Source organism: Triticum dicoccoides, chromosome 4B (assembly GCF_002162155.2).
Source record: "Triticum dicoccoides isolate Atlit2015 ecotype Zavitan chromosome 4B, WEW_v2.0, whole genome shotgun sequence".
NCBI classification, from domain to species: domain Eukaryota; kingdom Viridiplantae; phylum Streptophyta; class Magnoliopsida; order Poales; family Poaceae; genus Triticum; species Triticum dicoccoides.
Window position 1 is genome coordinate 475,685,618 of NC_041387.1, and position 13,319 is coordinate 475,698,936.

The window sequence follows — 13,319 nt, forward strand, 5'->3', positions numbered from 1 at the left end:
GCGGCTCCGCGGGAGCCCGCGGGAGGCAGCGGGGGAGATCTGGGCCGGGCGGGCCCGCTGCGGGCTCGCTGAGCCGCGGCGGCGGGGAGCCATGTGGCGCGCCCCGATTGGCGCGGGCGGCGGCGGCTGGACGGAACGGACATGTCCGGGTGGGGCTGGACATGTCCGGCGCGCGAGGGGAGCGGGGCTAGGGTTTCGTGTGCGATTTGGACGGGGGATGCCTTTTTATAGGTAGAAGGAGCTAGGAGAGTCCAAATGAGGAGCGGTTTTCGGCCACGCGATCGTGATCGAACGACAGAGAGCATGGAGGGGAGTTTGCTGGGTTTTGGGCCAGTATGGAAGGGGTGTTGGGCTGCAAAGAGAAGGAGGCTTTTGCGGTTACCCGGTTAACCGTCGGAGTAACAAACGACCTCCAAATGGCACGAAACTTGACAGGCGGTCTATCGGTGCTATACCAAGGCCGCTTGGCAAGACTTGGGCCATTCCGAGAATGTTTAACACCCGCACATGAAAACAAGGTCTGAGAGGGGCGACGGGCGCACGCGAGAGGTCCGGACTCCGAACGGACAACGGAGAGAACCGGGAGAACCCGAATGGATGCAAGTTTTGAAAAACATGCGGATGAAATGCGGATGATGACATGGAAAAGTGCAACATGCAAGCAAATGACATGGCAACGACGGCGAATAACTGAATGACATCTGGCGCATCGAATCCGGGGCGTTACATATATTATCTGTTTTGAATGATTACGGGCTTTATTATACACTTTTATATTACTTTTGGGACTAACCTATTAACTGGAGGCCCAGCCCATTTTGATGTTTTATTGCCTGTTTCAGTATTTCAAAGAAAAGGAATATCAAACGGAGTCCAAACGGAATGAAACCTTCGGCAGCGTGATTTTTGGGAAGATTATGATCCAGGAGACTTGGAGTGCAAGCCGGGGGGTCATCGAGGAAGCCACGAGATAGGAGGGCGCCCCCCCCCCCTACTGGGCACGCCCCCTGTCTCGTGGGCCCCTGAGAACCTCTCGACCGACTTCTTTCACCTATATAAGCCTACATACCCTAAAAATATCGAATATCAAGATATATCGGGAGTTCTGTCGTTGCAAGCCTCTGTAGGCACCAAAAACCTCTCGGGAGCCCTTTACGGCACCCTCCGGAGGGGGGGTCCTTCACCGGTGGCCATCTTCATCATCCCGGCGCTCTCCATGATGAGGAGGGAGTAGTTCACCCTCGAGGCTGAGGGTATGTACCAGTAGCTATGTGTTTGATCTCTCTCTCTCTCTCTCTCTCGTGTTCTCTCTCGTGTTCCCTCTATGGCACGATCTTGATGTATCCCGAGCTTTGCTATTGTAGTTGGATCTTATGATATTTCTCCCCCTCTACTCTCTTGTGATGAGTTGAGTTTCCCCTTTGAAGTTATCTTATCGGATTGAGTCTTTTATGAGAACACTTGATGTATGTCTTGCCGTGCTTATCTGTGGTGACAATGGGATATCATGTGCCACTTGATGTATGTTTTGGTGACCAACTTGCGGGTTCCTCTCATGAACCTATGCATAGGGGTTGGCACACGTTCTTGACTCTCCTGTAGAAACTTTGGGGCACTCTTTGAAGTACTTTGTGTTGGTTGAATAGATGAATCTGAGATTGTGTGATACATATCGTATAATCATGCCCATGGATACTTGAGGTGACAATGGAGTATCCAGGTGACATTAGGGTTTTGGTTGATTTGTGTCTTAAGGTGTTATTCTAGTACGAACTCATGAATAGATTGATCCGAAAGAATAACTTTGAGGTGGTTTCGTACCCTACCATAATCCCTTCGTTTGTTCTCCGCTATTAGTGTCTTTGGAGTGACTCTTTGTTGCATGTTGAGGGATTGTTATATGATCTATCTATGTTATTATTGTTGAGAGAACTTACACTAGTGAAAGTATGAACCCTAGGCCTTGTTTCCTACCATTGTAATACCGTTTGTGCTCACTTTTATCATTAGTTACCTTGCTGTTTTTATAATTTCAGATTATAAATATCTTTATCTACCATCCATATTGCACTTGTACCGCCTTCTCTTCGCCGAACTAGTGCACCTATACAATCTACCATTGTATTGGGTGTGTTGGGGACACAAGAGACTCTTTGTTATTTGGTTGCAGGGTTGTTTGAGAGAGACCATCTTCATCCTACGCCTCCTACGGATTGATAAACCTTAGGTCATCCACTTGAGGGAAATTTGCTACTGTCCTACAAACCTGTGCACTTGCAGGCCCAACAACGTCTACAAGAAGAAGGTTGTGTAGTAGACATCAAGCTCTTTTCTGGCGCCGTTGTCGGGGAGGCAAGGTAAATGGCACTCACACCCCATCAACCAAGCTCTTTTCTGGCGCCGTTGCCGGGGAGGTGAGTGCTTGAAGGTATATCTTTAGATCTTGCAATCGAGTCTTTTAGTTTCTTGTTTTATCACTAGTTTAGTTTATAAAAGAAAACTACAAAAAAATGGAGTTAAGTTTGTCTCATACGCTTCGTCTTTTTAATATCTTTTGTCAGTATGATGAAAAGGAAAATTGTGCTCAAGTGCTAGAAGAAGAAGTCTATAAAATGTTTTGCATGAAATCTTTGAATGATGAGCATGATTGCAATGTTGTTGTTATGAATTCCTTGAATATCCATGATGCTAATGATATGCAAAGCCACAAGCTTGGGGAAGCTATGTTTGATGAATGTGATATTTTTTGTCCCCCAAGTTTTGATGAGAATATTTATTATGATGAAAGCATGCCTCCTATTTATAATGATTATATTGATGAAAGTGGATTTGGAAGAGTGTCAACTTTATTTAGTGATTCCACTATTTCGGAAGAGGTTCCAATTGATTATGAGAACAAAGTTGCTATCTATGATGATTATTGTGATGACTTGTATGCTATTAAGAATAATGATAACCATGAAACTTGTCATCATGATTTTAGTTTTCAATTGGATTATGCTTCGCACAATAATTATTTTGTTGAGTTTGCTCCCACTATTATTCATGAGAAGAATTTTGCTTATGTGGAGAGTAGTAAATTTTCTATGCTTGTAGATCATGAAAAGAATGTTTTAGGTTCTGGTTATATTGTTGAATTAATTCATGATGCTACTGAAAATTATTATGAGGGAGGAATATATGCTTGTAGGAATTGCAATAATGTCAAGTTTCCTCTTTATGTGTTGAAAATCTTGAAGCTATGCTTGTTTTACCTTCCTACGCTAGTTGATTATTGTTCCCATAAGTTGTTTGCTCACAAAATCCCTATGCATAGGAAGTGGGTTAGGCTTAAATGTGCTAGTCATATGCTTCTTGATGCTCCCGTTATGTTTCAATTCTTATCTTTTATGTGAGCATCATTGCCATCGTCATACCTAGCTAAAAAGGCATTAAAGAAAAACGCTTGTTGGGAGACAACCCAATATTTACCCTTACTGTTTTTGTGTGTCCACATGATTATGATACTGTATTAATCATGTTTTATAGCTTTTGTTTCGATAAAGTGCCAAGTAGAACCTTTGGGAAGACTTGGGTGAAGTTTATGTGATCTTGCTGTGAAAAACAGAAACTTTAGCGCTCACGAGATTAGCTGTCATTTTTTACTGGAGAGTTATTTTAGGTTGATTATTTTTGCAGATGATTAATAGACAAATTCCTAAGGTCCAGCAATTTATTTCATAATTTTTGGGGTTCCAGAGGTATACATTTGATATAGATAACTACAGACTGTTCTGTTTTCGACAGATTCTGTTTTCTATGTGTTGTTTGCTTATTTTGATAAATCTATGAGTAGTATCGGAGGGTATGAACCATAGAGAAGTTAGAATACAATAGATATTACACCATTATGAAGTTAGAATGAGTTCATTACAGTACCTAAGTGGTGGTTTTATTCTCTTATACTAACGGAGCTTACGAGTTTTGTTTTGAGTTTTGTGTGGTTGAAGTTTTCTAGTTTTGGGTAAAGCTTTTATGGACTATGGAATAAAGGGTGGAAAGAGCCTAAGCTTGGGGATGCCCAAGGCACCCCAAGAAAGTCAAGGATAGCCTTTACCATGCTTATTTTGCTAGTATACATGTTGCTGTTTGAAAACAGAAAGTTTACCGCTGTTGCAAAAATTTCCTAGAGAAGTCAGAGAATAGTATAATGTTGAAACTTTTTGCATATTGAGCTCTAATAAATATTCTATAGCTTAGTATTTTTCTTATAATTTTTGGAGTTAGGGAAGTATTGATACTCTTGCATTCTTTACAGACTGTACTGTTTTGACAGATTGTTGTTATGTTTGCATTGTTTGCTAGTTTAATGATTCTATTTGAGGATAGGAGTATTAAATATGCAGAGACATTTATTATGCAATATTGAATAATAATTTTAGTGATTTTTTACAGTCTAAAATGATAAGGTTTTGCATTGGTTTATACTAACCTATCTCACGAGTTCTTGTTGAGTTTGTTGTGAATGAAGCTTTTGATAAAATGAGAAACCATGATATGAGAGGAATTAAGGAGACACAAAAGTTCAATATTTGGGATGCCCAAGGCATGCCAAGATAATATTTCAATAAGTATCAAGCATCTAAGCTTGGGGATGCCCCGGTAGGCATCCCACTTTTCTTCTTCAGCAACTATCGGTTAGTATCGGTTGAGCCTAAGTTTTTGCTTCTTCACATGAGTTGTGCTATCCTTGCAATGTCATTTTATTTTGTTTTTCTTGCTGCTTTAATACAATACCAAGATCTGAAATTCTTAAATGAGAGAGAGTCTTCACATAGTTACATAATTATTTAGCTACTCATTGATCTTCACTTATATCTTTTTGGAGTAGTTTGTCATTTGCTCTAGTGCATCACTTATATCTTTTAGAGCACGGTGGTGGTTATATTTTGTAGAAATTGCTAGTCTCTCATGCTTCAATTATATTATTTTGAGAGTCTTAAACAACATGGTAATTTGAATGAAAACTATCATAGGAAGTGAATTGGATGCTATGATCAATTTGATACTTGATAATTGTTTTGAGATATGGAGGTAGTGATATTAAAGTCGTGCATGTTGGGTGATTATGAATTTAAAGAATGCTTGTGTTGAAGTTAGCAATTCTCATAGCATGCACATATGGTTAAAGTTGTGTAACAAATTTGAAACATGAAGTGTACCTGGCTTGTGCATCCTTATGAGTGGCGGTCGGGGACGAGCGATGGTCTTTTCCTACCAATCTATCCCCCTAGGAGCATGCCCGTAGTGCTTGGTTTTTGATAACTTCTATATTTTTGCAATAAGTATATGAGTTCTTTTGACTAATGTTGAGTCCATGGATTATACGCACTTTTACCTTTCCATCATTGCTAGCCTCTTCGGTACCGTGCATTGCCCTTCCTCACCTTGAGAGTTGGTGCAAACTTCGTCGGTGCATCCAAACCCTGTGATATGATACGCTCTATCACACATAAACCTCCCTATATCTTCCTCAAAACAGCCACCATACCTACCTATTTATGGCATTTCCATAGCCATTCTGAGATATATTGCCATGCAACTTTCCACCATTCCGTTTATCATCATCATGACATACTTTACTTTTGTCATATTGCCATTGCATGATCATGTAGTTGACATCGTATTTGTGGCAAAGCCACCATGCATTATTTTTCATACATGTCACTCTTGATTCATTGCACCATCTCGGTACACCGCCGGAGGCATTCATATAGAGTCATATCTTGTTCTAGTTTCGAGTTGTAATTCATATGTTGTAATCAATAGAAGTGTGATGTTCATCATTATTAGAGCATTGCCCAAAAAGAAAAAAAGAAAAAAAAAGAAAAAAGGCAAAAAAGGCCCAAAAAAAGAAAAAGAATAAAAAAGAAATAAATAAAAAGGGCAATGCTACTATCTCTTTTTCCACACTTGTGCTTCAAAGTAGCACTTTGTTCTTCATGTAGTGAGTCTCATAATTTGTGCTTCAAAGTAGCACCATGTTTTTCATATAGTGAGTCTCATAAGTTGTCTTTTCATACTAGTGGGAATTTTTCATTATAGAACTTGGCTTGTATATTCCTACAATGGGCTTCCTCAAATGCCCTAGGTCTTCATGAGCAAGCAAGTTGGATGCACACCCACTAGTTTTCTTTTGATGAGCATTCATTTATAGCTCTAGTGCATCCGTTGCATGGCAATCTCTACTCCTCATGTTGACATCAATTGATGGGCATCTCCATAGCCCATTGATTATCCTCGTCAATGTGAGACTTTCTCCTTTTTTTTGTCTTCTCCACACAACCCCCATCATTATATTCTATTCCACCCATAGTGCTATATCCATGTCTCACGCTCATGTATTGCGTAAAGGTTGAAAAAGTTTGAGATTATTTAAGTATGAAACAATTGCTTGGCTTGTCATCGAGGGTATAGAAGTTGGGAACATCTTTGTGTGACGAAAATGAAGCATAGCCTAACTATATGATTTTGTAGGGATGAACTTTCTTTAGCCATGTTATTTTGAGAAGACATGATTGCTTTTATTAGTATGCTTGAAGTATTACTATTTCTTTTATCAATATGAACTTTTATTTTGAATCATTTGGATCTGAACATTCATGCCACAGTAAAAGAAAATTACTTTGAGAATTATGCTAGGTAGCATTCCACATCAAAAATTCTGTTTTTATCATTTACCTACTCGAGGACGAGCAGGAATTAAGCTTGGGGATGCTTGATACGTCTCCAACGTATCTATAATTTTTTATTGTTCCATGCTATTATATTATCTGTTTTGAATGATTATGGGCTTTATTATACACTTTTATATTACTTTTGGGACTAACCTATTAACCGGAGGCCCAGCCCATATTGCTGTTTTATTGCATGTTTCAGTATTTCGAAGAAAAGGAATATCAAATGGAGTCCAAACGGAACGAAACCTTCGGCAGCGTGATTTTTGGGAAGATTATGATCCAGGAGACTTGGAGTGCAAGCCGGTGGGTCATCGAGGAAGCCACGAGATAGGAGGGCCCCCCTACTAGGCGCGCCCCCCTGTCTTGTGGGCCCCTCGAGCACCTCCCGACCGACTTCTTTCGCCTATATAAGCCTACATACCCTAAAAACATCGAATATCAAGATAGATCGGGAGTTCCGCTACTGCAAGCCTCTGTAGCCACCAGAAACCTCTCGGGAGCCCTTCCCGGCACCCTGCCGGATGGGGGGTCCTTCACCGGTGGCCATCTTCATCATCCCGGCGCTATCCATGACGAGGAGGGAGTAGTTCACCCTCGAGGCTGAGGGTATGTACCAGTAGCTATGTGTTTGATCTCTCTCTCTCTCTCGTGTTCTCTCTCGTGTTCCCTCTATGGCACGATCTTGATGTATCCCGAGCTTTGCTATTATAGTTGGATCTTATGATGTTTCTCCCCCTCTACTCTCTTGTGATGAATTGAGTTTTCCCTTTGAAGTTATCTTATCGGATTGAGTCTTTAATGCTTTGAGAACACTTGATGTATGTCTTGCCGTGCTTATTTGTGGTGACAATGGGATATCATGTGCCACTTGATGTATGTTTTGGTGATCAACTTGCGGGTTCCTCCCATGAACCTATGCATAGGGGTTGGCACACGTTCTTGACTCTCCTGTAGAAACTTTGGGCACTCTTTGAAGTACTTTGTGTTGGTTGAATAGATGAATCTGAGATTGTGTGATACATATCGTATAATCATGCCCATGGATACTTGAGGTGACAATGGAGTATCTAGGTGACATTAGGGTTTTGGTTGATTTGTGTCTTAAGGTGTTATTCTAGTACGAACTCTTGAATAGATTGATCCGAAAGAATAACTTTGAGGTGGTTTCATACCCTACCATAATCTCTTCGTTTGTTCTCCGCTATTAGTGTCTTTGGAGTGACTCTTTGTTGCATGTTGAGGGATTGTTATATGATCTATCTATGTTATTATTGTTGAGAGAACTTACACTAGTGAAAGTATGAACCCTAGGCCTTGTTTCCTGCCATTGCAATATCGTTTGTGCTCACTTTTATCATTAGTTACCTTTCTGTTTTTATAATTTCAGATTACAAATATCTTTATCTACCATCCATATTGCACTTGTATCGCCTTCTCTTCGCCGAACTAGTGCACCTATACAATCTACCATTGTATTGGGTGTGTTGGGGACACAAGAGACTCTTTGTTATTTGGTTGCAGGGTTGTTTGAGAGAGACCATCTTCATCCTACGCCTCCTACAGATTGATAAACCTTAGGTCATCCACTTGAGGGGAAATTTGCTACTGTCCTACAAACCTGTGCACTTGCAGTCCCAACAACGTCTACAAGAAGAAGGTTGTGTAGACATCACGGAGCCGCCACCTCCTGTTCGAGGGCAGATCGGGAGTCCATTCGGGGCTCCAGAGAGGGGAAATCGATGTCGTCGTCATCATCAATAATCCTCCATCACCAATTTCATGATGCTCGCCGTCGTGCATGAGTAATTCCATCGTAGGCTTGCTACGGTGATGGGTTGGATGAGATTTATCATGTAATCGAGTTAGTTTTGTTAGGGTTTGGTCCCTAGTATCCACTATGTTCTGAGATTGATGTTGCGATGACTTTGTTCTGCTTAATGCTTGTTAGTAGGGCCCGAGTGCCATCAATTCAGATCTGAACCCCTTTATGTTTCCATGAATATATTTGTGTTCTTGTTCCAATCTTTCAAGTTGTAGACACCTATTACGAGTTATTATCCGCATACCCCAACGTGACAATAATTGGGATTCTTTCTGGTGATTACCATAGTTTGAGGAGTTCATGTATTCACTAAGTGTTAATGCTTTGTTTCAGTTCTCTATTGAAAGGAGGCCTTAATACCCTTAGTTTCCATTAGGACCCTGCTGCCATGGGAGGGTAGGATAAAATATGGCATGCAAGTTCTTTTCCATAAGCATGTATGACTATATTCGAAATACATGCCTACATTATATTGATGAATTGGAGCTAGTTCTGTGTCACCCTTGGTTATGACTATTGCATGATGAATGCCATCCGACATAATTATCCATCACTAATCCGTTGCCTATGAGCTTTTCACATATTGAACTTTGCTAAGTTACTTTTTTGTTGCTACTGTAACCATCACTACAAAACTGCCACTGTTACTTTTGCCACCGTTATCGTTACTTGCATACTACTTTGCTACTAAACACTTTGCTACAGATATTAAGTCTTTCAGGTGTGTTTGACTTGACAACTCAGCTACTAATACTTGAGAATATTCTTTGGCTCCCCTTGTGTCGAATCAATAAATTTGAGTTGAATACTCTACCCTCAAAAACTGTTGCGATCCCCTGTACTTATGGGTTATCAAGACCTTTTTCTGGCGCCGTTGCCGGGGAGCATAGCTCTATTTTTGAGTCACTTGGGATTTATATATATTGATCACTATGAATAATTTGAAAGATTCCAAAACCTAAGATCTATCCCTCTACTACGAGGGGAGGTAAGGAACTGCTATCTAGCTCTGCACTTGATTTGCCTTCTATTTTGAGTAAGCTTGCGACACCTACACCTGCTATTGATTCTGATATGTCGCATGTTATTGATGATGCTACTTCTGCTATGAATGATGCTTATGATGCTACTACTTTGCTTGATAAAATTGTGCCACTAGGTGAATTACTTGATGAACACCTTGCTAGAGTTAGAACTATTGATTATGCTGAAGATAATGATATTCTGAAACTGATGAAATTATTGAAACTGAAAACTTTGAAACACCTGTTAGACCTAGCTCTCCTAGATATGAACTTCTTGTTATGCCTAAGGGTTATGTTATGGATGGAGAGTGATACGTCTCCAACATATCGACTTTTCCAAACACTTTTGCCCTTGTTTTGGACTCTAACTTGCATGATTTGAATGGAACTAACCCGGACAGACGTTATTTTTAGCAGAATTGCCATGGTTTTATTTTTGTCCAGAAATAGAAGTTCTCGGAATGACCTGAAACTTCACGGAGTCACATTTTGCAATTAATAAAAAATATTGGCAAAAGAATCAACAAAGGGGGACCCACACCCTGTCCACGAGTGTGCAGGGCGCGCCCACCCCCCTCGGGCGCGCTCCCTTGCCTCGTGGGTCCCCTGAACCTCCACCTACCTCAACTCCAACTCTATATATTCACGTTCGGGGAGACAAAAATTAGAGAGAATGATTCATCGCGTTTTACGATATGGAGCCGCCGCCAAGCCCTAATCTTCCTCGGGAGGGCTGATCTAGAGTCCGTTCGGGGCTCCAAAGAGGGGAATCCGTCACCATCATCATCATCAACCATCCTCCATCACCAATTTCATGATGTTCAATGCCTTGCATGAGTAATCCCATCGTAGGCTTGCTGGACGGTGATGGATTGGATGAGATTTACCATGTAATCGAGTTAGTTTTGTTAGGGTTTGATCCCTAGTATCCATTATGTTCTAAGATTGATGTTTCTATGACTTTGCTATGCTTAATGCTTGTCACTAGGGCCCGAGTGCCATGATTTCAGATCTGAACCTATTATGTTTTCATGAATATATGAGTGTTCTTGATCCTATCTTGCAAGTTATAGTCACCTACTACGTGTTATGATCCGGCATACCCCGGAGTGACAATAGTCGGGACACTTCCTGGTGATGCCCGTAGTTTGAGGAGTTCATGTATTCACTAAGTGCTAATGCTTTGGTCCGGTACTCTATTAAAAGGAGGCCTTAATATCTCTTAGTTTCCAATAGGACCCCGCTGACAAGGGAGGGTAGGACAAAAGATGGCATGCAAGTTCTTTTCCATAAGCACGTATGACTATATTCGCAATACATGCCTACATTACATTGATGAACTGGAGCTAGTTCTATGTCACCCTATGTTATAACTGTTGCATGATGAATTGCATCCGATATAATTATCCATCATTGATCCATTGCCTACGAGCTTTTCATATACTGATCTTTGCTACGTTACTTCTCCGTTATCACTGTTACGATTGCTACAAAACTGCTACTGTTACTTTTGCCACTGTTACCGTTACTTCCATACTACTTTGCTACTAAACACTTGTTGCAGATATTAAGTCTTTCAGGTGTGGTTGAATTGACAACTCGCATGCTAGTACTTGAGAATATTCTCTGGCTCCCCTTGTGTCAAATCAATAAATTTGGGTTGAATACTCTACCCTCGAAAATTGTTGCGATCCCCTATACTTGTGGGTTATCAGAGAGGTAGCTAGGGACTTTCTTGCTTGTAAGGATAGAGATGATCTTAAGAAATTATTGTGAGAGTGGAAAGAAAAGTCTTCGAATGCTAGAATGCAATATGATCCTAAGTTTGCTACTTCACCTATCTTTGTTACTAATAAGGATTATGAATTCTCTGTTGATCCTGAGTTAATTACCTTGGTTGAATCTGATCCTTTCCATGGTTATGAATCTGAAACTGTTGTGGCACATCTTACTAAATTGAATGATATAGCCACCCTATTTGCTCATGAGGAAAAAATCGATATTACTATATTCTTAAATTGTTTCCTTTCTCGTTAAAGGGTGATGCTAAGTTATGGTTTAATTCTCTTGCTCCTGGTTGTGTGCATAGTCCCCAGGATATGATTTATTACTTGCAGGTTGCCATTGGAGATGCCCTTAGTGATCAAGTTATTGATTCATGCGGATGTCGATAAATCTCACCTCAGATTTTGTAAATTATCATGAAGCAAAAGGAATAAGACACAGTAACTACAAGTTCACTCGATATTCATTCTTGTAGGTATATGGGCATTATGGATGTCCACGGTTCTGCTATTGATCATTTAATGGAAGGAGTTCTTATCATGCCTATAATCTACCGAACATGCGGGGTCACATGCTTAAGGGCCATCGATCTATTGAGTACTAGATGGTTAGGAGCTTGAGAGATGGTCACCGGAAAAGTTTCAGAGATGTTGAAAATAGTTTTGAGAGAGAATCGGAAGTGTTTCAGACTAATCAAGATCGTTTTAAAAAAGGGGATAAAACAAGGAGAGCGGAAAAGTTCCCGAGGATAAATATTTAGATAAGCCTGGAAGTATAAGGAGTCATGGGTCATCCCTATAGGCAAGGCCTATATGGTGGCCAACCGAATGGGCCTTTGGGGCCCATGAGGTGGGCGCCACCCCTAGCCTTGGCTCCCAAGTCAAGGGATGTGGCTAGGGTTAGGGTAGGGTCCACCCCTTGGTGCGCCGCTCCTAAGGGGAGGGAGACCCTCCTCCAAGTCTGCTCCCTCCCCCTATATATAGAGGGGGGCAACCCTTGCGCAAGGGCTGCCCCCTATCTCTCGTTCTCCATGAAACTAGTTCGCATAGTCGCAATGCTGCTCCACCCTCTAGCTCTTCAGCGACGATTAATTCTGGACAGTGAAGCATTGCCTGATCGCTGACTCCCTACGCGTGCAATCCGGTGGAGAGATCGTGCTTTCAATCTTCATTCAAGGGAGAAAAAAATCGCGGTTCGGAGGTTGTAAATCATAGCTGCGGGAATCTGCACGAATGACTTCACCAACTCTTCTTCTGTTCCAAAAACCGAGTTGGTAATGATACAACTAATCTCATCTGTATTTACATAGTGACCCTTGTAACTTAGTATGTAGGTCATTTTTTTGTTTTCTACTATGTTTCCCAACTCTAGAGACCCTCCACGGGGTTAAGAAAGAAACCCTAGGGCAGACCCTCTTTGACGAACTTTACACTCTGCTGCCGGGAGGAGTGGGTTGTAATCTTGAGAACAGATCTCGCCCGTGATCTCATACATGTTCGTCGACCTTCACAATAAGGCATGAGTAGGGCCTTACCTCCTCCCCGAAGAGCCTGAATATTGGTAAACTCTCTATGTCTTTGCCTCGACCCCTTGATCGGCCAGTGGTCGTCCCTACCGAACAAACAGTCATCCTTCGACAACACTGTCACAGGAAACACCAACTATTTTCCTCTTTCTTCAATTTTCCGTTTTTACGACCTCTCGTGTGCCCTAACAATGACCTCCCTCCCACATGCGAGATAAAATCCATAACATATAAATCACTCAAGCCGTTTGAAGAAGAAAGCTAAAAAAGAGTTGTGCATTGTGGTGTGAGGCTTGTGCGCATACTTTTTGTGTAAAAACATGTCCATTTTCCTTGTGCACATAACTTAAGATGTTTACTTTTGTATTTGCACATTTTGTTAGTAGTCAAATATGTAACCGAATTGTTTCGCTAAAGAAATATTCTAACCAAAATTAAGATGA